This window comes from Aythya fuligula, chromosome Z (assembly GCF_009819795.1).
Source record: "Aythya fuligula isolate bAytFul2 chromosome Z, bAytFul2.pri, whole genome shotgun sequence".
Lineage (NCBI taxonomy): Eukaryota > Metazoa > Chordata > Aves > Anseriformes > Anatidae > Aythya > Aythya fuligula.
In genome coordinates this window covers 78,796,498-78,821,251 of record NC_045593.1, presented here as the reverse complement: position 1 = coordinate 78,821,251, position 24,754 = coordinate 78,796,498, and positions in this window count along the sequence as shown.

The following is a 24,754-nucleotide window of genomic DNA, read 5'->3' as shown; positions in this document are numbered from 1 at the left end:
AGTATAAATCACGTTTAAAACCACCATATGAAGACAGAGCAGCTCAAGGTTAGTCCCTGCAAAACTGGCATGTTTGTTCTTTACAAGACCTTCCCTCAAAAATGTCTTTATTAACATTGAGATTCAGCTCCTCTGCCTTTTCATGGGCCCTTGGCTGGCACAGGGTCTCCGAAACAGGAGGCTCTGGGAGGCAAAGAGATGTGCTGCTGACAATCCTGTCACACTGACAGCCACGGGTCCAATGGGCTTCTGCAGCACAGGCAAGGAGAAGTGACCTTCATGCATAATGCAGGGTCCTGACACTCATCTACCCCCTGTGTGGTGCGAGTTCCCGGCTACGTGCTGACATCTCAAAACATCAGCCGCAGATACTTCTGTCATCTTGGAAGGAATGAGATATTATAATTGAGTTACTGTGAAGGCTGTGAGAGACTGGGTCTGGCGTGGAGCTGTCAGCATCTCACGATGGCCATGCAGAGCCCTCTGTATTGGGTTAGTGAAAATAACATTTCTTCCAGTGTTTTAATGGCATCGATCTTGATAGTCCCATGCTTTGGATCAGTTTTACACTGGCGTCACTTGAACAGGCTTCAGCTGAGTTACTCTGATGTTACGCTGATAGGATCCAGGAAGTCTTCTGATACCTTACCTTTCCTGACAAGTACATCTGGATGTAAAATGTCTGTGTGAGTAGCAGAAGGGAGAATACAGATAGGGTTTTGCTTGTTTGCTTTTGTTTTAGTGAGACTACAATTCTGATTTGGAAATTTGATTAGTTCTGCCTGATCTTCCCTGAGTCATCCTGAGAATAATACCTAAATATGTTTCTTTTGAAATCTTCACAGTATTAGGACTCACTCCTCTTTATACTTCTCCAGCCTCTAAAGACAATGCGCTCTGAGGATGTCCTATGCACTATTTACTCTTTTACAAAGAAATGATGTAGCACAATTTGAAAGAGGCTATTAGAATAGATGCTATTTAAGCAGTCTTTTCAATTGTCAGTGTGATCTCTTTTTATATGAATATATTATGCTTTCAAAATCTATTTGAGAGGTAAGATTTGCTCATTTAACTATAGGTATCTAGAGGCAGAAAAAAATAAAGAGGCTGAGGAAAGTGTTGGTATTCCAATACAGTGGGATATTGAACAACAGTGATGATACAGATTCACTTAGATCTGTGGGTTTGTTACTAAAGTCTAGCCTTACTTGGACTGCAAATTGTTGAAATTTTCCTAAAGATAACCATGGAACTTATGGAATAAAGGTAACAGATTTAGGTCCTCAATTAATTCTTTTCCTTACTTTGCAAGTAATTTATGTCTTTACATTTTTTTTCCTATTCCCTTTATTTTATTTGATCAAAAGGAGAATCTTTCGTTCAGTCTGTTTTCCACCATACTGGACAAGAGACAACAAATACCTGTGTGTTTTTAACCCTGGCATACGGAGACATAAGGTCCTGTGTGCCCAAATCTGTCACGATGACAGGACATATTTATATTGATTCAATGCAAGCCTTTTGATAAGTTAATTCCGTGAATAATTTATTTATTTAATTATTTTTAATATAGATCTAATATACAATGCAGGCACCACTTCCCTCTTGGGATACAGTTCCTAAATGCACGTAGGGCACCCTTCTGTTTTTGAATCTTGGTTTTCATGCACCTGCATTTAAAGGCATTTGATGTGGCTACCCTTGAAATCTCAGCTGCTGATTGCCATGTGGGATAGGTGGGCTCTCTGCTGCTCTCCCCGGGGCAGCAAAATTGCCAGTGTTAGACTGAATTAAACACACATTCCCAAGTGCTGGCAGCCATGCTGACTTTGTGTGCTCAAGCAGCAGTGTTGTTTGCACTCCTGCACTGTTATTCCATTTTGCCAGTGGGAGGCATCCCGTCAGCCTTCACTGTGTCTTCCTTGGGCACAAGGAAAGGTAGTAGGGGTGACTGCAGCATACCATTATTCCCACCTGAAAATGGGACTTCGCAAAGGTCAGCATACTCATTTATAAAAATATCTGCACTACCACTGTTGAGCTTCTTGTCCAGTATGGATGAACAACAGAAAAATAATAGGTGATGGATGGTAACAGACTGCTGGGAAAGATTAGCAGGATGGCTTCGATTTTCTGCTGGAGCTCATCATAATGTGGCATCACTATTTTATTTTTTTTCAGTTACATGGGACGGCTGAGGGAGATGAAAGCTCTTGTGGCTGCTTGCTTACATGTATACTGCCTAGGTGACACCTCGTGACATGCCTGGCTACTGCACATCTGCAAAGCTGTTTCAACGCTTGAGTGCATCTGTAACAATGTTGTAATATTTGTATATTTTCCTTAAAGCTCTTTTCATCTGGGTTCACCTTGGAAGGATGATCCAAAAATCTAGAATATGGAACATCTCTCACTCATGCTATTAAACATGGGCATTACAAGAGCAGCAGAGGGGACCCAGAGGTGAACCTCACCAGTGCAGGCACAGGACCTGGCCTGGTGCTCAGGTAACATGCTCACAATCAGTGGATGGACAAAGAGGAGGCAAGGAAGAAATTGTGCAGTCCTGTGAACAGCATCAGCCACTGCTGCTACCAACACTGAACCATCTGCCTTGCTGCTTGCCTGGCTGCCTAAAATTATTTTCCACTCCACACTTTATTACTAGTTTCCATAGCAGGTCAGCACAGAATCTGGTGTAAAGCTCCTGCCTTATCATTTTGCAGCATGAAAATGAAAAGGCTGCTGGCCATGATTATTTTATACAACTTGAATACGTGGGCGAAGGAAATTTAAGAGACAGTGCTGACAGATCCTCAGATGATGAGAAATAACTGTACTTCAGTAGCACTGCTCTTGGTTTTGCAGATGCCTTTCTAATTACTGGCAATGAGGACAGAAGTAAAACTGAGATTAACAAAACTGGTTGCATAAGGAATTTCAGGTAAAAAGAAAAGTGAACATTGAATCAAAAGGGTAATGATCCCACTAGCAGCACACTGACTGCTGCTCTACAGTGTGAGGACACAAGATTTTCATGTCAATCATGCAACAATAGAAATGACTCTTTTTTTTTTTTTTTTTTTTTTTTTTTTTTTTTTTTTGAATACTACCTTTAATTAATAGGACTTAACCTGTGTATCACACAAGCATGTAAATCACCTGTCTATCCATCTGTCTAAATATCCATCTAGTTTGAACCTCTTCTTCCTTTGTTGTTATTCACAGATGTCCCTAAGGGTACCATTGAAGCAGAACATTGCTGAGTAAATCGATATATTTTAAGGATGATATTTCATGCAAGCAACACTAATTATCACAAAATAATGAAACTGTATCTTCAAACCACCTGACCATATACACTGCAGTATTTTATGTTCAGTCATCCTTTGAGTGCCTCTGATGGTTCCAGTAGGTGGTTTGTTTGTTTGTTTTTCATGAAGCATCACTATTCCCACCAGCTAAAATTAAACTGTCTCAGTCAGAGTGGAATTAGAAAACCTGCAGCAATGGATAGTCAGTCCTTTCAGACAGAAGCAGTTGTAAGGATATTTTTAAACATTTCAAAAAATGTTAATTTCTAACTGCGGAATTCTTTTTGTTTGACTCACTGCTTTTTTTTTCCCATGTAATCCCATGAGATTAAAATTTGGTGAGAAACAGATGCTTATTTTTAGATACGTTTTTATTGTTGGGGCCAAAGACAAGACTTCAGTCTCATAAAGAAGAGGGTCTTCACTGATGGCACTGTGCTAATTGCTGTCATAATCAAGTTCTTGACAGCCAGAAGCCAGCTTCAGGAGGAAAGTGTGAAGTGAAGTCTATTGATAAATTGATGCTAAGCCTAATGCTTTTCTTTCTTTGGTCAGTATTCCCCAGCCACTCTGTGGTGGTCTTTAACCCAGAAACATTTGAAGCATGCGGACAGCAAAAAAGCACAGAGGGGCCTGTAAGGGAACACCGTGCAGAGGTTTTTGAAGTTTGGAGCACTCTTAGAAGCTGCTGAACATAGGTGAATATCCAGAAGGAAGAGGAGAGAAGGACAAGTCCAAGAGGAGACATGGTTCAGCAGCTGTTACCTTTGCAAACTTCATCCCACTTCCTACTCATTATCACAGAAAGGCTGAGGCTGGCAGGGACCTCAGGAGCTCATTTGGTCCCACCACTGCTCCAGCAGTACCACCCAGAGCAGGGCGCCCAGGCTCATGTCCAGGCAGCTTTTGGAGTTCCCCAAGCAGAGACACCACAGCCTCTCTGGGCAGCATGCACCAGTGCTCCATCACTCACACAGCACAGAAGTGCTGCCTGGTACTCGGGGGGAACCTCCTTGCTCCAGTTTGTGTCCCTCTTGTCCTAGCACTGGGCTATGGCAAAAAGAGCCTCCCTTCAGGTATTTACTTGCATGGATAAGATGAGCAGGATGCCCTTCCTTTATCCAAAGATACAGGGCAACAAAAGATAGAAGACACAGAGGCTGTAGCATCTGTTATTGCCTCATATTACAGACCACTAATAAGATTTAGTAATGTGATAGAAGTTCATGAGTCCATTGCATCTTAGCAAGTCACCTACTCATTCACTGATGTTAACAGTGAACGGCCACACTAGAAAATGTATTCCTGGTGCAAACAATCTTGTTAGGATAAAGAAAAACAAAAAATGAAAAACAAAAAACATAAAGCAAACAAACAAGCAAACAAAAAAACTGAACTGGAAAAGAACTTGATGAATGTCAGCATGATCCATCGATATGCCCAGCAGTGACTGCACTCTATGTGCATGGATGACTTGAGACAAAAACTGAGGCAAAAGAAGTGTGGCCACCATAGTATCCCAGATACGATGTGTGTGTGAGTAAAATTTGTTTTAGGATTTCACCTGGTCTCTGCATTTAGTGTTTTGGGGGTCTGAGCCACGCAGATTAATTCATTGTGACAGCCTTCCCAGCTGCTACCTCACCAGCCTGCAGGAGGAACACATCCCCTGCCTGTCTGATGGTTTCTGATGTGCCTGTTGCCTACTCACCCCCCTCAGCTGTAGCTGTTGACAGAGGATTAGTCTTTTGTAATGATGCTCACCCACAGGATGGTAAGAAAAATGGAATGAACTTTATTTTGGAAAAGCTGATATCCTTAATGTATGTAAAGCACATACCTGGCAATATGTGCATACTTCTCTTACTCACTGATCCAACCATAAATGGTTATTTTACGGTTTCTATGCCAAAGGAAATAACACCAAGTGTTAATTCTGGATCTTTTGTATATTTAATAAATATGTTGGTTTTTGTGTTTTTTTGTTTTTGTTTTTTTTTTTTTTTTTTAATTTATTTCAGGCAATTAATTCAGTTATTATATGCAACTGAAATTATTGTTAGTCCTTTTGATATCCCAACTGCCACCTTCCAACATCTTAGTACATTACTGCTTATCATGGCTCTTTTTAATGATCTTCTGGTAATTTTCTCTTCATGTTCCTCCCAATTGAGCTGAATTAATTTTTTCAGGTCAAGTTTTATGAGCCATTATGTGAAATGCTTCACTAAAACCCTTACGTACAATCATAATACATACTTCTTTGCATTATTATACTCTACATTTGCTAATGCACAGATTTCCTTGCACTTGCTCGCCCACTGTCCATCTATGACTAATATTCCTCTTCCAGCTACCGATTAAAAAAACCCCGTCCCTATGAATTTCAAAAATAGCAACAGAAGAACAACATAAGTCAAGAGAAAGTGAGTCCCTTTTCCCTTTCCCTTACTTTCCCCACTGTATTCTCCTGGAGAAGCTGGCAGCCAATGGCTTGCACAAGTACACTCTGCTGGGTTAACAACTGGCTGGAGGGTCAGACCCAGAGAGTGGTGGTGAATGGAGAGAAATCCAGCTGGCGACCAGTTACCGGTGGTGTTCCCTAGGGTTCAGTGTTGGAATCCATCCTCTTTAAGATCTTTATTGATTATTTGGATGAGGGAATTGAGTGTACCCTCAGTAAGTTTGTAGATGACACCAGGTTGGGGGGAAGTGTCAACCTGCCGGAGGGTAGGAAGGCCCTGGATAGGTTGAATTGATGGGCAGAGGCCAATAGGATGAGGTTCAACGTGGCTAAATGCCAGGTCCTGTACTTTGGCCACAACAACCCCATGCAGCACTACAGGCCTGGGGCAGAGTGGCTGGAAAGATGTGAGGAGGAAAAGGATCTGTGGGTGCTGGATGGTGCTTGCCTGACCGTGAGCCAGCAGTGTGCCCAAGTGGCCAAGAAGGCCAACGACATCCTGGCTTGTATCAGGAACAGTGTAGCCAGTGGGACCAGGGAGGTGATCATCCCCCTGTACTCAGCTCTGGTGAGGCTGCACCTTGAGTACTGTGTTCAGTTTTGGGCCCCTTACTACAAGAAGGACATCGAGGCCCTGGAGCATATTCAGAGAAGGGCTACAAAGCTTGTGAAGGGTCTGGAACACAAATCCTGTGAGGTGTGGGTGAGGAAACTGGGGTTCTTTGGTCTGGAGAAGAGGAGGCTCAGGGCAGACCTCATTGCTTTCTATAACACACCTGAAAGAAAGGTGTGGGGAGCTTGGGTTCAGCCTCTTCTCACATGTGATAGGACTAGAGAGAATGGCCTCAAGTTGCATCAGGGGAGGTTCAGGTTGGGAATGAGGAGACATTTATTCTCAGAAAGATCAGTCAGGCATTGAGACAGGTTGCCCAAGGAGGTGGTGCCATCACTGCCCCTGGGGGTGTTCAAGGAAAGTTTGGATGTGCTGCTTAGGGACATGGTTTAGTGGGTGATATTGGTGGTAGGGGGGGTGGTTAGCCACCACATGCTTAAGCACACGCAAGATGCTTATAGATGTTGCATCTCAGAGGAGTGTGTTAAGTACACATACTTTTCCCGTATGTTAAATGCTATGACATGCTAGAGTTAGTTACGATCCCCCTAAGCAGAATATCACCAATGGCACAAGTAACTGCTCGTAGATGTTATAATCAAGGAAAACACTGATGACCATAAAACTGCTAATGAGATCCTGAACACTAGGTTGAGTAAGGTGATATGTAATCTTTCAAATGAAATAGTGACTGGCATTTTCATGACTTAATGTTTTACGCTTAGACTGGCCAGAGCTCAGGGCAGTGTTCAGTGGGGAACAGATTTGCCACGAGAGAAATTAAATAAAGGTCACAACAGATGTGTCTTTCATTTTATGCCTTTTTCTATGACTAGAATTCTTTGATTTTGTGTGCATGTGTATGTGTTATCCTAGTGATTTTTTTTATATATATATATCTCTGAGTAGAAACAAAGATGAAAATCTTATAGTTGTTTTTATCAGTTTGTTTCTCTAAGCATTTCCAAATAGTATTTTACTGAAGGTACTGAAAGCGCATGAATAACACGAATGCAATAGAAAGCGGCCAACATTTTCCAGATTGTCATATGCAATTGGGTCTCAGGTCTCTAGAGGTTGTTCATCACTAACAGTCTGTTTCTGAGATGTGTCTGAAATTCATGTGAACTTATCACCAAGGTGATATTGCTACACTGAAACGTCCTGAAAGATACCGCATAAATAAATTTTAAAAATTCCAAAGGGAATAAATGTATGCGACACACAACTCAGGTGGCTAGAAGTTTAAAAGCTATTACTTCCCATCATTAGTAGTCCCTGGGGCTAGAGCATTCAGCTGTGAAGACTGCTTTGTGCTTGCAGTGACACAAGGTCATCATAAAGAAATTATTTCCTGTGGTGCTTAGCTGGAGTATCTTTCTTAAAATGACTTCCATGGCTACAGGTAACTGTCCTTATAACCAGAAAACAAATACAAAACAAACAACAGAACCCAAACACAAACTCCTGTGTCTTTGCAGAACACTGAAAGTCAAGAATTTAAATTCCTCACTAACTTACATGTTTCCAAATTTGCATCCTTCAAAAGACACTTACAAATATTCAGTATAATGTATTTATTGGTGCATGTGAAATACTTCAGCAGATATAAAGAAATTGCCTATTATGTACCAATTTGCTAGTTCATTTCACATTAGTCCATGATTTATACCACATATCTTCAATGGGTTGACAGAAGAGAAAGAGTAAAATGATGACATTTAAGCTGTAAAATGCATTAGGAAGTGGACCAAAATAATGATATTTAAAAGATGAATTTAAAAAAATCCTTTTGCAAAGAAAATTGAATGATAAAAAGAAGTACAATTGTAATCTTTCATTTTTAACTTGATTTTCCTTATTTGCATTCTTCTCCAATACCATTGTGTTCAGTACTTATTCTCATGACATCTAACAGTGAGAGAAAAAGGACTGGAGAGTTGATATTATTATTGGCGATTGCTCAGGTAGCTATAATTCGTTGGCAAGTCAGACCATTATGGAATTTCACTCTTTGTTTTCTTCCAAACTACATTAGTTGTGAAAAACAAACCTTTTGTTATCCTGGTGAAATCTGTAAATGCACAGATGTAAATCATGATCAAAATACTCTTAATAATAACAGCTTGGAGTCTCCCAAGTGCAGAGATCATTATTGTGCTCAGTCAGCATGCAAAGCTCTAACAGAAATAATAAATGCTAATGAAGCACAATTTTACACAACTTCATGGGAAAGCTGGCAGGGGAAGGAACACCTGCAAAGCCCATGACCAAGCTTGAAATTTTGAAAAATCAGAAACTTTTCAATGGTAATTCAGACTGTTATGCTGACAAGGAGTCCTTGTTTCTTTGAGAGCAATTAGTAGCAGTTGGATGCCTAGAGGTATGCTTGTGGCCAGGAGAGTGGGCACAGAGTGTGCATGGAGTGATTCCTGCCGGCATCCATACACGATGCTTTTGCAGAAGGAAAGAAAGAACAGGAGGGGTGTTAGGGGGCTGGGTTATGTACAAAGTACAGAAATAAGGGGCCACAGATTTTTGTTTCCTGTGCTTTTGTTCAAGATCCTTCCTGGTTTCCTGATCTTCACTTCGTCATTTTGACATGACAGAGTTGTGAGATTGGCACAAGTGTAATGTGGCCATAAACTTGTTGCAGATGTGGTGTTCTTTTGATCCCACATTTTTCCTATGTGTTTTGTCCTGTGCAAGCTTATTTACTTCAGCAAGATGCTAATGCTAGGGACACAATCCTTCACACTACTTGTTTTCTCTGGGTTTTACCCTTTTTTTTTTTTTTTTTTTTTAAGGCAATTTACCTCCTACACAGTCAGCAATTACTCTATATCATGTTAAATCCTGCTAAACTGCTAACATCCACTGTGGCAAAAAAGCATTAGCAGGGGCCAGTCGTGAAATCTTGGAGAGTATAAAATAAATGCACGTATGTGTATATAAAAAAAAAAATGCGTTGTGGGATATTTCTAATGGAATATTTTGCTAAGGAATAACCATTTGTCTTACTGTACTTAGATTCTGATAAGGTGTAGATAAAAGCATATCTATGCTGCTAAAAAGGAGTTTTAAGTATTAATAGATCTTTTCTGCTGCTACCTTCCTCCTGCCCCAGGATCCTACATTATCACCTTTTCTTTGGATAGAAATTTAAAGTTTTCATGCTGAAGGAATATAACATAATTTTAACTGCCCAGACCAGTGGATACAAGTTTCAGTCTACTTTCCACTGAGTCCTTTTTTGAATAAGTAACACAAGACACAATTATTTATGAGCAGCTGGAAGAGCTGAAGCTGTATACACAACATACATTCACTGAAAAGAAATTTCAAGATTGACAAATGCCTCAGCCTTTTGGTGATCAGCTGCACATGGATGAATTTCACTCAGCTCATATACACATTGAGAAGAATATGTTTCATTTTTCTGATGCTCCAGAAAGCACTCAAAATCCTTAGGAACTAAAAATGCCCCTTACAAGTATATTTAAATTGCTTTCCTCAAAGGAAGAATACAAAAGAAAACATCCCTTATTCTTTTGTGGGGTCATTCAATAAAAATATACATAATGTATCCTGTGTAGATGATGATAGATAAAATAGCAGCTTAGAGTTATTAATAAAAAAAGTCATTATGTTAATAGAAATTGTTAATAGAAAACAATAAAAAACAAGGGGTATCACTGTAAAAAAAAATAAAATAAAATTGCTTAACAGCAAGTACTTTACATTTGTGACTTTAAGATAGCAAAAAATTAATTGTAACTGCATATTGAAGGTCTTGATAATGGACAACAACAAAGATAGAAAGTTTCTATGTTTCAAGAGCCTACTTCCATTCTTCCATAAAAACAGAAAAGAGATCATTTTGCATATACTGTTTTTCCCAAGTTTAGGAAAATCCCTAGTAGTGTTGATTGGAGACCAGTGTAGTTTCAAATTACCTCTGTAGATCTTGGTGCTGAGAATGTTCACAGCATGTCCATATTACAAAGGGCAGTATCCTAGAGAAGTTGTAGAGAAAATTTCGTAAGATAATGTCCAGTTTAAGGATAAAGTTTGAATTAAATGCAGTTATGCCCCTCTAGACAGAAGGAGTAGCTACTACTTCCTGAGGCAATAATTAATATTAAATTAATGCATAATGAAAATTCATTTGTATTAATGAACAGTACATTAAGCAGGCATTAATATTACATTAATTTTAGATTTTTTAAATTAGATAATATGAAAATTAAAACATGATCTCTCTTTTATTTATTTATAAAGGTCTATGGGACCTTAGAAAAAAAGATATGCAGACTATCCCCATTTGAGGAAGGGATACAATCATGTCTCCAAAGGGATCATAATGGACCATTACAAGACAAAAAGAATGGGAACACACAAGGTAGATTTCCTAAAAAAATGGAATAATAGTATCATAATTAATGTTGATCAAAGCTTTTTCTTTAGCAAGTAGTTCTTTTAAATTCTAGATTCTGGTGTGGAAAGTTAAGCCAATAAAGGTGCCTAGGCAGACACAACATCCTTCATCACCTCTGAGGAATTTGTTGTATGACAATGTGCAATAGAGTGATATATATCCAGCCATGTACCGAGGCAGTTTAATGGATTAAAGATAGAGTTCAGAAAATACTTTTAAAACATTGTCGTTGCCTTATCCTGCAATGTTAGGGAGGCGTTGGAAGAACAAAATTTGTCTCAATGGGTGTGCATATTGGCTCATTGATGGAAGCATGGTTAACTCATCAGGGAGTCCTGGTCCCCAGTTTCAGCTACGTGGATGGCTGTGCTCATCAGGCTCCTTGTTAGGCATGGACCTTCATTGATACTCTTCTGCTCACTACTCAGGTTTCCCCACCCAGAGAGTTAATTTGCTCAAGGAGGATGTGCACAAAGAGCAGAATATCTAACTGATGGTGTGGCTGACTGATGGATGAAGGCCATGGAAAGAAGTGCAGAGAAAGACAAGTCATAAGTTACATTGCATATACTTAGCAATACTTATAGAGGGGAAAAAAAAAAAAAAAAAAAAAAGTTGATATCAAAACAAGCAATAGCAATTGTGGAGTGGCAAATAATATATCAATGAATTTGGATCACCAGGTGTTTTTGCACAATGTGAAATGGCTCGTTTCAAAGGCAGCAAACCTTCTTCTACAATAAAGTGACCCAGCAGTGGAGCTAAGGATTACATTACCAGCAGAGCACAGCTATAACCATTGTTCTCAGAGCCTAGAAGAGCAAACAGTACCCAGTTTGATGAATAAGCAAGGAGAAAACCTGTATGAAAATGAAATGCTTTAGCTCTCTGCTTGACATTATGTTTAGATTAGCCACACTTGGAAAAAAAAAATAATAATAATTGAAAAGTTTTGAAAAGATTCAGATAATTAAAACATATAGTACAAAGTCTGGAAAGCATACTTAAAAGAGCATGCTGCTCAATGAAGTTTAAGTGAAGACTGAAAAGAGAACTGATCAAGGTTTATATAGCAAAATAAAAGTCATATTTTGAAAGTGAGGGACTCATATTGCTGTTATAGAAAAATATTCATCTGTTGAAAGAAGATAGATGAACACAAATGGAAAAAAAAATGTTACTGATGAATTTATAGTGTTTGACAACTAGAAAATATAGAAATATTGCTATGCTCTCACAAAGATATACATTTAGCATACACACATACATATATAATATATGCATATATACATACACACATAAATTTCTGTGGCCTTCTGAAATATAAAAGGAGGCATAATTAGGTAATGTGTATAACTGGGATTGAACTGAGGCCAACATGCCCTTAGCACTGAAGAGAAGTACTTGAGTCATGAAGGCAGGCCATTCTGCAAAGCAATACCACAATATGAACAGGAATAACTGTTTGAAATGCAGGGTTTATTACATGGCTTGTGAAAAACAGACTTAAATAGTAAGTCCTTGGAAAGCTGTGTTTGGGAGATGCAGTTTTCATGGCCATAAATGGGTTAGCAGTTCCTCTGACCTCCAAGAGATTTGACATTTGAAATGTACAATATCATTTTAAAACTGTGACTTGGGCCCCTACATACTTCTAAGTTCTTCCTAAGAACTCTACTAGGTCTTCATTTACTTTTACAGTTACAAAATCACAGCTTACTTTGCTCAGACAAAATTTGTCCCATATGAGTTCTTTACTAAAGCTTCAGTAAGAGAGGCTTTAGTGCAACCAACCAAAAGAAACATACTTTGGTTGTAAATAAACATTTTTAATGAATTACCATGTGACAAGGTTTCTTCTCCATTGCATTTACCAGTATTTGAAGTACACAGTGTACGTTGCTTGTTTCTAGATGTATTATCTGTCATTCATGTCATTTACTTGATTTTCAAATGTAATAATATGTTCTTTATTACAGGTGACTGTATCTCTTAACAAATTTATATATATATATACAAAGCAGCTAAAACTTCTACATTTTGTCTGGAAGGACATGTTTGGTTTCTTCCTCTCACCCTCCCTCCAGCTTAGAGCACAGCATCAGGAGCCAGAGCTGAGCACTAAATGAACCAGCCCCATCTATGTTGCAAAATGACAGCTCTGATCATATATTCACATTTTCTAAACTTTTCAGTGTTGGCTTCGCTCTGTTTCCACTGAAGTCTATAATAAAACTTCCACTGATTTCAACAGGAGCAAGCTGAGGCCAGTACATGGTGCTTTCAAAAGCTTTCTTCTTGACTACATTTCCTTTGCCTTTTTTTTTTTTCTTTAAATTACTACACAGATACCTAACTGTGTCCTTTACAGTATTTTTCTTCATGAAAGTCAATAGAGAAAAGGTACATAGAAATTTTCACTGTATTCTACAAAAAAAAAGATTTGTAATTTTTACCTCAGTATGAAAGCTGTTTTTTTGTTGTTGGTTGGTTGTTTGTTTGTTTGGCTCAGCCTAAAAAAGAAATGGCATGAAAGTAGGTGCATTTTTCCCTACAACTATCTATGGAATAAATAAAAATATCTATACTATGGAATAAATAAACACTATAAATATAAGTTTTAAGCTACTGGAAAATAACCTTAATATTTCCACAAGAGACCATTCATTAAACTGAGATGTTTTGCTATATTTTATACAAATAAAACTGTGTATTTTTCTATATTTGTAATTAAACATCATGCCCACAATATCCATGTAAATAATTAGAAAAAAAAATAATCAAGTAATTCTTGGAAAGGCAAAAATAAAGTAATATGTTCTGTCATTACATATAACTATATATGTGAGAGAGAGAAAAAAAGGAGCCCCCCCCTCCCCAAAGCAGTTAAAATAATGTTCATTGAGTCATAAACATGTCTCCAAAGTACTGAGGGACAGACATGGTGTACATGTCACTCCCTACTGCAGTGTGATCAGCTAATTGCCACAGTACAATAATTTACAAGTCCAGGAAAGCACTGCTAGTTATAGTAAACCATCTATGAAGCTCACTTAAAAGCATTTTGGATTCATGTGCATACTCAAGATGTTAAAAAGTAGGAGAAAGTAAATCAAAACCTTTATTAAGCTTCAAGTTCCAAGACAGACAAGAAGAAAGTTTCACTACTGGGATATGTCCCTAAAAATCTTCTGGGTAAGTAAGAGAATATCTTCAACAAACTAATCTTGACATAATTTTGGGGTGCTTCTCTCAGCAAATGAGAGAGTAAATTCACATACAAATGCTTGTTGTTGAGCTGCATCCATGTGTGAAATCACACCAAGAATTTCTAGAAGTTCTGAGTCTTCCTTGAAGTATGTTAAAGATAAACCATAAAACATAAAATCAATTTAAAATTGTAAAGTACATGACTTTTACTGAATTCATTGACTAACTAAAAGCTTCATTACATGTGGGACCTTCCTACTACCAGGTGCACTTCAATGTTTTTATTATCCTAGCAATATTTGGTTACAGGAAAAGATAATAGCATAGTGCACCTGATGGTGGCCTCAATCTAATTATGCTGATTGGAGAAAGTTGAAAGTGCTTCTGAAAAGCATTAAAACTGCTGTATCAGTCAAAGTGATTTTAGAACTTGGTTCTCTTTGCCAGTGGGGTGACCTGTGGCTGAGATACAATTAATAGAAATATTTTCAGAAGTTACTCACTTTAGAAATTAATTTTCCAGTTGCTGTTCTAAAAATAACCTTTCAATTTTGTAAAACAAACAAATAAACAATAACAACAACAAAAACACCCGAAGTTGCTATCTAAATGCTACCTGCATTTAGATACTCTTCCACCTCTTCCAAAGCATGAAACAGCAGCAGCACACAAGGCTCTTTCACCCATTTCTTAAGTGTCTGAAATATGCTGAGTTATAAATAACAAAGTATTTTCCTCTAATAAATAGTCATTCCCTGTTTTAGAAAAGCATTCATTTCATAGTTCATTTTGTGTTTCTCTTGTGAGACTATTATCTCATAAATATTTTGCATGACTCTCCCATTGTCTCTGGGAAGATAGCTAATCACATTGTGGGAATTCAAAAACATTCAGATCACAATTTTTCAATCTTTTACTCTCTCTGCTTATGTTCTGTCTTTAAACTAGTCGGTGTCAAAGCATTTATTTCATACCAGTACACATTTCTGTGTTCTTTGCCCTCACTACTGCATGGTTTATACAAGCCTTCCAGCAGCAGTATCCCAGGTATTCATCTTAACTTCTTCTATAAAATGCTTTTGCAATTTTGCATTTCATAATTAAAAAGTATACCTTATTAGTTAAAGAAAAATGCACTTTGGTGGATGCGGTACTGTTTTGTTGAGTTGGAAACAATTGTTCTGGAATGTGTGTGTGTGTGTGTGTGCAGCCCCATTCACCTGAAGGGTTCCAGAAGCCAAAGGACATTGAGATGATATGTTAAAATGAAACATTATTAAGTTATTTCCAGAAACATCTTGCCATTATGTACTTTCCTCAAAGATTTTACATGCTCAAATCCCCAGTCACTCTCCTCAACACTCAAAACCTCCAGCTTCTCATCTGAAACCTGTTGCAGTTTAGTTATTTGCTGTTCAAACATCTGGATCACTTCTCTCTCATAACAACATCAATGAACTGAATTTAATCTAAAAAAGTGCATAAAATGAGTTAATATGTACAAAATATCAAAGTACGTAGTAAGTGATGCAGTAATCATCTAGTAGTGAAAATAAACACTACGTTTTCCTACTGAAATTTATAATATCTCAGGCTTTGAGTTCACTCAGAGCACTGTACAGTTTCTACTTATTGCAGGAACCACATGCCCTGTTGCAAGATTTTGGAGTATATTGAGTTATAAAGGTCCATTTCCTCCCACCTATGGAATCCAGATATCCAGATATCATTTGTGATCTAATATTCATAGTCTTTGTGGTCTTAAGCATGAGCTCTCTACCTTTTTTAAGCTCAGACAAGCTCAGTTCAACTTTCAGTTCCAACGATGCAATAGTGTCATGTAGTAGTGTCCATTGGCACTACCTTCAGGTTTGCCACACTGAAGTTAGCATACATTTTCTAGTACCGTTTCACATCTTTTTGTTCTATTTCTGGTCACTTTTTCCACCTCTTGTACTCTTTTTGCTCCCCAAAAATGAAAGTTGAGGTAGGAGGTAGAAATGTTTCATTTAATCATCAGCATGTCAAAGGAAAAGAAGCATTGTATTTTTGCTATGAAAAAATATAGAGTTTATTCTTTGATTACTGACTGAAATCTCATAACTTTTGTGCTGTGAGGCATGAAACTCATCCTGTCAAAAGAATAGCAGCTTCAGTGTAGAGTTGCTAAATATTTATTTCAGTGGCAATGTTCTGTAAAGCTTCAACTGCTCAGATTGAGTGCTACTCCCAGACCTTTTCCTTTTTATTGATTACATTAACACTTTTAACACTCTGTCTTCATAAATAGTCACAAGAGAGCATTCATTCAACACTCAGTGAAACACTTTTGCATTGAGTAGCATTATATTTGCACATGCATAAATCAGACGAACTGTCTTTATCCAGTTGGGGTCACTGAGCGTTCAGCCCACTTGCTTGATACCAGCCAGTCCCTTAAATGAACTCAAGGCAATACATGCTTTTTTTCTGGCTTTCCTAAGGCTGTTTGAAAAGCTTTCCAAGGCTTGCTGAATCTCTTGTTTCAGGCATATCACAAAGGTAAAAGCAAGATCAAACCACTTGGGGAAAAGAATGTGCTCAACACATCTGATGGCCATGAAATATGTCCACTGTAGAAGACAAGATAATGTTGTTAGAGGTAAGTGAAATACTTTTAGCATGATGAAATTTTAAGAACACAAGTCATTTCACAGGTATGTGAATAAGCATCACATGGTTTAAGTAAATAGGGAAAGACTAGCTTTCTGAATCTGCCTTAGGATATGAGTTTCTCATGGTCAGGCTTAGTATGAGTTGTGAAGAAAAACTCTCCATGAATCACTACAAGACCTCTCCCGTGTCTGTGACCAATGTTCTCACTACTAACATGTAAGCACTCAAAGTAGTTTTGATCAAATGCCACCAAAAATGTATTTGTCCATCAAAACTGGACTTTTGAGACATATTGGACCTGGTTTGCTTTTTAAACAAAAATATATAATAACAAGAGGTTGTTTTCTTAAAATGTGGAAGGAAAAATACATTTTGAGACTTTTTGAAAACTAAGATGGAGAGGTATTATCGCCCTCTATGCAGCTCTAGAATTTAGTGTTGATAATGCCACAGGAGGAAGTGTGTGGTTACATGAAGAAGTTAGAACACATTTCAGCCAAGGACTTTTACTTAATTCATCCTTACTGAACGAGGTCTGGTTTAATGCCTTACATGAAAAATTGCTCAACTTTACCTGTCATAATAATCTGCCTGGTTGCCTTAGATAACCTTAGGGTCCACAGGATGGCACTGTGCCACAGTAGATGCAATCATCCTGAAGATGCTGAAATGAATATTTGTGAGTACAATATAGCCTTACTACGGCACTACAGCTTTGTTTATAATAAGAATCATTCCCAATTGAAGTTACCAAAGAAGAGAATTGCTTCTTGTTGATAATGTTTTCTCTTCCTTTTTGAGCTAATACATACAGTTGGATGTAAACCCTTTTAGCACTTCATGTGATGTTAAATGACATTGAATGTAATAGTCCACTTTTTATCTATTGCTTTTGGCTAGTATTGTTTAAATGAGAACAAGAAAACTGTGAGAGGAATATACATGCAAAATAAGAAGTGTTATGAGAACAGATGACAGTTTGAAACTCTGTAGAACAGGAAAGGAGGTTACTTCCAACAACATCCAGGATGGGCTATCATGCTCAAAAGGCTTAGGACTGGGCAAACCCTGACCAACAAAGTACACAATCTAGAAGCAATTTAGAAAATTCTCATTCCTACAGTGGCTAGCTCAACCTCTTTGTTTATTTGTTTATAAAAACAATGTCCAAGGTCTGTTTTTATTCCAAATTAGAGCAAATTAAAACTTTCTGGAGTCTGTCCAGCTAAATCAGGCCTAATGAGAAGAATGAATTCTGAACTGTCCTTGAGAATGTCTTCATGAATTAAATATGTCTATATCATTTCTGCATTGTCTGAACACAAATGTGTTGTTGCTTTCATGAAGACTAAATAGTTTTTGAAATTCTTAGGATGCTGCTGTTCAATATGTATTTTAATGTCTGGCCAATACCAAGAGTACTGTCCTAGAAACCTATCACTTCTCAGATGAGACAGATTCTTCTTCATTTTACAGGCAATTCAGAAGGGCTCATTTTCAATATTAAATTTAATTATACTCACTTCTAGTGAAAAAAATAATGTTAACCTGAGCTGGGACAGTAAAGAGGACTGCCAGAATGATAGCAGCAGAGCACAACTTTCCATATTTGAATAATAAAAGTGTGTCTAAAGCTGAGAAAATGAAAATGAAAGGGAATATGATTAATCACAAAATGCTAGTAGAAGGTGCATATGAACTGACACTGAATAAATTTAGACTGGAAATTACAATAAGGTTTCTAACCACCAGAGGAATAGTGCTTGGGTACAAATTTTAAGCAGGACATTTGGGAGCAAGAAATCACTATCAAAATGGAGTTTGATAAATTTATGTGTGGAAGTGATAGCAAAAAAGCCATTCTTTTTATATGCTCACAGTATTTCTTGAAAAATATTTGCCAATAAATATTTGTGTTTCTAAGTTTCTGTTGGCTGTCTCTGGGGCCATGGAATAGTCTTCTCTTTTGACTGGCAAATTCTAGTGATTTTTCATTTTATCTGACCATACCTAGACTTAGGGTGGTTTTGGGCTGTTGCACTTCCTCAGATTGGACAACTTTTCTTAGTCTGCATAGTTTGCAGTCAGAGTTACACTGTTCAGCAACTTTGGGAACAAGGAAGAAAACTTTGGTATTAGAATAAGGCTTTTTGAGCATTTTTATCTCATTCTGCAATTTACCTCTACTGATGATCCAGGCCGTCCCTTTCCCCTGTGCTCCTCCTCCCCCCAGTTTCCTACACTGATCTCTCTCTTTGTCTACTGGAGTCACTTACATATTTCTAAGGTATTTATGTTTATTTTGTTAGTTTTATTTAGTATTGTGTTTTCAACATATTTGTAGCCTGTTGGGTGGAAAAAAAAAATGTTCTTTATAAACTTTGAAATGTTATTTTCTATTTTATTACCAATAAAATATTGCCTGTGGTTATGAAGAGCAGGGACTTAATGCTCTATACAATATATTCCTCTTGAAATGAAGCTGTGATTTCTTCTTGAAATGAAGCTGTAATTTACTATAACTTCTCTATAGTACCAACATGCTGTTCTTCCTTTATGGGTGGCCACCTTTCACTGTTAGGACATCACTTCCCACTGACCACAACCTGACTGGTGCATGTCTCTGCTGGATGCCTCTTTGTTTAAGCTATTTGCCACAGATTATGGTTTCCTAATTGATTGTGTTTATAACTAGAGCATAATTCACAAGTCTTCTGTGTTTCCTCAGGTGCAATCTATGTGGCAAAATAGACCAATTTACATACACAAATGCTCTTCATTCCTGCCTCTAAATCCAAGCAGGTATTTCCTTTGACCAATGTCATGTTGTTTTTGTTCCCCATTTGTCCCCTCTTATTATTTTCTAATGGCAGGGAGGAGTGCTAGCCATGAACCAGGGCACTACAGTGCTAATCTAACCCCAAACATAAAGGCAGTCTGCAAAGAAGAAATTGCTTAACTTCCCAACTCCTGTTTTATCACTATCTTCTGTTCATGTGTTAATATTAGCCTAAATCTGAGAAGAAAGCTGGTGGTCATTTGTTATCTTTCAGCCACTAATCCTGACCACTTGTAGAGGAACATTCCTCATTCACAAGTCACAAGGTTCATAAAATTCATCTCCAATAGGCAGCTCTGGATTCCACTTTGCCATCTAGTGTTTTCCAAAAATCCCAGAGAAAGAAATTTACAGACAGAGAAATGCAGGCAGGCAGGTGATGTATAGTGGGAAAGTTCTCAGGTCATTCTCATGTATCTCATAGCTTTGATAAAGAGCTTCCTTGTACAGAGAAGAAAAAACAATCTCTCTCCAAACTTAGAACTATTTATGAAGGTGTGAGTTAAATAAGAAAGTTACAGGCAAAAGGCAAACTACTGCAAAACAATAAACACCTGAATATATATATATATGAATATATATATATGAATATATATATATATTCATAAATATGTATATATATGAATATATATATATATAATAATAAATTTTTTTATTTTTTTTTTTAAACAGTAACTTCTTTACCCTCCTTCCATTATCCAAATCTAAGAGCTCTTCTCTTCCTTCTTTTTTCTAATTCTGTTGACCAAAACTCCATAAGCACCCAACAAGAGTAAACAAGACCCCAGACCAGGAAATATAGCTCCACATATCCCTCTTGTGGCTGATGTTTGCAGCCCTGTCTTTCACTCTTAAGAAGAGGTTTGTTCCTCTGATTTGTGTATGGTTCTTCAATCTTTAGTTGCCACCTTGTTTGTGCTCAGCTCTTCTTTCCATTGATCTTGTTCCAAATTTTAATACTATTAGTATCCGATTATATCTATGTCTTTGTCATGATGAAATCCAGGAAAAACGGGTTTGTGTTTACTCTTTAATGTCTTTCCTGAAAACAATTTGCATCTGCAGTGCCTTGCCTTTGTCACAGTATGAATCAACCCTTGTTTTACATTGCCTTGTAACTATTTGTTCCCTGCATCCCATCCACAGTAATCAGGGATGAATTGAATCTATCTTTCTTTGTGTTGCTGATTAACTGGGAGGGGTAAGAAAAAAAAATAGAGAAAGAATGCAGTACACAATCTTTTCATTTGAGTAAAATGGAGGCTGTATAAACAAAGTGACATTACTGAGGCTCTTCCCAGAAATGGCTGTTTCCTTTGTGTACACACTTCTGTCAGATGACAGTTCCAACCAAAGGAAGAAAATGCACTTCCCAAAGAGCTGGTCACTCTAAAGCTGAAATGGGGGTAGTCTGGACTTGAAAACTTCATGTGCCTTGTAGCCTTGTGCACCGACCCTACAGACCTTGCATAAAAGATGTCAGAGCGGAAACTCACATCAGAGATCCCTACGCAATCACAGCATGCGCTTAATTTCATCTGCTGGCACTGCAGCCATCTTTCAAATAGTCACAGATTTTCCATTGAACCCAATTTTCATTTCAAAGAGCTGGGCTCTTTCATAGCAATTAGTTCATAGGTCTGGGACTCTGGTTAGCAAGAAAAGCAGTGAACTTTTTTCTTCACCATGTCTCAGTAAATTTCCCCAGTTTTCTGTTTTTTCACAGAGCAGCCCCAGACAAGGGCCAGTGCTCCCACTACTCTCTACACTGGTGCTCTCAGGTGTAACAGCTGTAAGACCAGAAATGTGTAAGTAAGAGAAATGGAGCCTATGTGACAAGTACATGAATTGTTTTTTTTTTTCTATTTCCATTCAACTTACCCTTAAAACCAGTGGTAACTATAAATCATAGAAATCTGAAGTCCATCATTGATCTGGGGTATGATTCACCTAGCCTTTCTGTGAAAAGAGCCCAGTTATTACATGAATAAAAAATTTAGTTCGGATTATGTCACCAATTATAGACATAGTTTTGAATAAGTTACATTCAGACCTTGTAATGGGGAAAAGAGAATAAAATGATATGTAAAATCAAGAAATTATTTTCAGTATATGTAAACTCTTAACTGCCTATTACAACAACAACAAAAATACTATTACCACAAAAGTCTCAATAATATTAACATTATTCTCACTAATGTTAGGAAAGTTAAAATTATCTGCACACTTCCATTTTACCACACCTTTTTTCAGGTGTTTTGCTCATGCTTCCACTGCTCCTGATAGTGATGGCTTCAGCCTGGGGAAGGACACAACAAATTGTCAATATCCAAGTCCTTTCTTGCTCTAGAATCTAACTGATAGTTATTTTAAAAACATTTTCTAACAGTGCTTAATACCTTGGTCTTCAATGGTCTTCCAGTCCATATTATATCCAAATTTATGGTGTATATGTGTGTGTGTTTTGTTTGTTTGTTTAGTTTAGTTTAGTTTTGTTTTGTTTTTGTGTGTTAGATACTTGCTCTGTGTCCCCTTTGTTAAAAATTGACTTTATCCAGCTCCAGGTCTGCATTTGTTCAACTGACCACTGACAAGTTGTTTATAGCTGTGGGGTCTCCAGTGCTGGCCTGTGCCTTGCCTCTTATCATCCCACGACTGTTCCTCAACTCTGCATCCTGCACCCCGATTGCTCAAGGGCTCTGCTAATATATAAGGTCCCTATTCCTCCACACCACACCAATGTGTTAGTCATAAATATTTCATTCTACATATTTAATCATAAATATTTCGTTCTACACAGGATAATGGCTTCCTACAGCCCTCTACATAAAAACTATGATTGTACTACACTAAGATAAGCAAAAGCAAAACAAATTACTTATAGCCTTCTGGTCCTTAGAAAAAATACTGCTGTGGCTAAACCACAGGAAAACAAAGCTCCAGAAAGACCAAGAATGGTTGTGAAAAATTAGCCTGAGAAGCCCCAGTCCTCAGGTCTCACAAACAGTAATGCCTGTGGCATACTTGAAACAATGACGGTACTGTAGTTACTGGGCTACAGAGCTACAAGTAAGTGGTAAACAAATGCACTAATGTCTTAATGCATTAGTAGGTGCTGATTAGTGTGCAATTAGTAACGCATCACAGAAGTGTCCAAATCATGCTTATGTTACCAAAGGCTACACAGAACATCACAGTTATCCCACAACAAAGAACCAAGACTCCAAAACCGAGTTATGCATCCCAGAAGCACCTGACATAGGAAATAGTGTAACGGTCTCTGCCGCAGCAGCCACTCAGTCCAAAGACAACTCCAGTTTTCAAGGCTGCCAATTTTGCACTGCACTTGAGCACTGCACTGGTTTATTTATAAAATGCATACAAAATTTTGCAGTTAGTGAACGTGTGGATGTCAACTATTTCTGTGCTTTTTAGTATATGTGGGAAAAAAATATATTAAAATATCTACCTATTTCTTTTGGAAAAGTGGGCAGCTTATTTCTCTGAAAGACCCACCACTGCATTTTGACTGGAAGTGCAGAACAAGTGGTAACACAGTTACCACCAGAACTTACTGAATGAGACACAGGTATACTCAGGGAGGCTCTGGGGATTGAAGATTCCCTAGCTTAATGAGATGCTTTCAGTAAAACTCGTACTAGCTTTTTTTTTTTTTTTTTAAATGAAAACAGTGCAAGATATGTTTACACTAAAGGCAAAAGAAAACTCCCACTTATTCCAAGTATGAAAGATTAAACCCATAGTAATAGGAGATTTCTCATTGCCCTGGGCAAGATTAAACAAATGACCAGAAACTAAACTTGCACAGAATTTAAGCTCCAAAGCTGAAAACCTGAAAACACAGCTCATCTCTAATTATCTTGAAGAAACTTAATATTGGTCATGTTGGACATTGTTAAGATGCAACAAACACTTAACCTCAATTAAAATGCAGATGCTAGGTATCTTTTCTGATCTCATCTGTCTCTCAGGACAATGTGTGTGAGACAAGACAAAACTCAATGAACAGGACTTTCCCAGCACTAGTATAAATTCTACTATTAGATATGTCTGAAAAAGGTCAACATAATGATGAAGCAAAATACTTACTTCTGAACTTTCCAAAATTTCAGTCAACCTTTTTTTTTTTTTTTTTTTTTTTTAAATTTCACAATTTTTGGCTTTTCACTATGAAACCACATTTTTATTAAAACCTGAGCAAAATTTAAGCTGAATAAAGGGGTTATATATCACAAACAACATACTTTTTTCTTTCAATGAAGATATTTTATTCTGACTTAACTTTGGGGTTTGCATTTCTTAATTCAACAAAAAGCTGGAAAACACATGATTTATTTTGCCACTATGAAAGTTATCTCAAGATTTTCATCCATCCACAAAATTGGAAAAATTATTTGTATGCTCTTCAAATTTTTATCAAGTAAAAAACAATATATTGTACTCTTTTCCTTTATTTCTCAGTGTTTCATCCTGAAGTGTTTTTATTATAAATAGTCTGATGTGAAAACAAAGTTAGTTACATAAAATCATACAGGCTCATATGATTCAATGTTTACTCATCAACATATGTATTAAGAAAAGCATTATTTGTATTGTATTAATGCATCATCTATTGATACAGAGAGCAGTAACACTAACTGCACAACTTAGTATGAAATTGTATTTCAAGATCATGTCTGTGTATCAACGCCAAATATTATATCACAAAGATTCACATTAGTAGAAGGATCATAAATTCAAACAATAATCAAATCAACCATCAAGACTGGGGGTTATATGAAGTCCCCTTGGGGTATATTTATACTCAATAGAAGCCTTGGTGAGTAAAGCAGTTCATTAAAGACAGACTCCATCCTAAGTCAGGGGCTTCAACTCAGGAGAGACAATGCCAGATGGATATGGTTCGTTACGTTCTGTCAGCTCTTAGGCAAATGAGCAGAGGCTGTAAAACAAGCCAAGTGCAGCTGACTAATAAGGTATGTAATTGCATTGTATCTTTGCATTTGCTTTCCAAACCTAGCAATCACATTGTTGACTTCGTCTTTTAGTAGTTTAAAATTCATTTTGTTTTCTATCAAAATATTTTTCTATGTTCAGAGTGACTTTAGCTGAAGGCAAAGCGCAGACTTATGTTAGCCTGCCTCTCAGGCTCTGGTTCTGAGTGAAGAAGCTTCACTCTACAAAGCTTCAAGAGCTT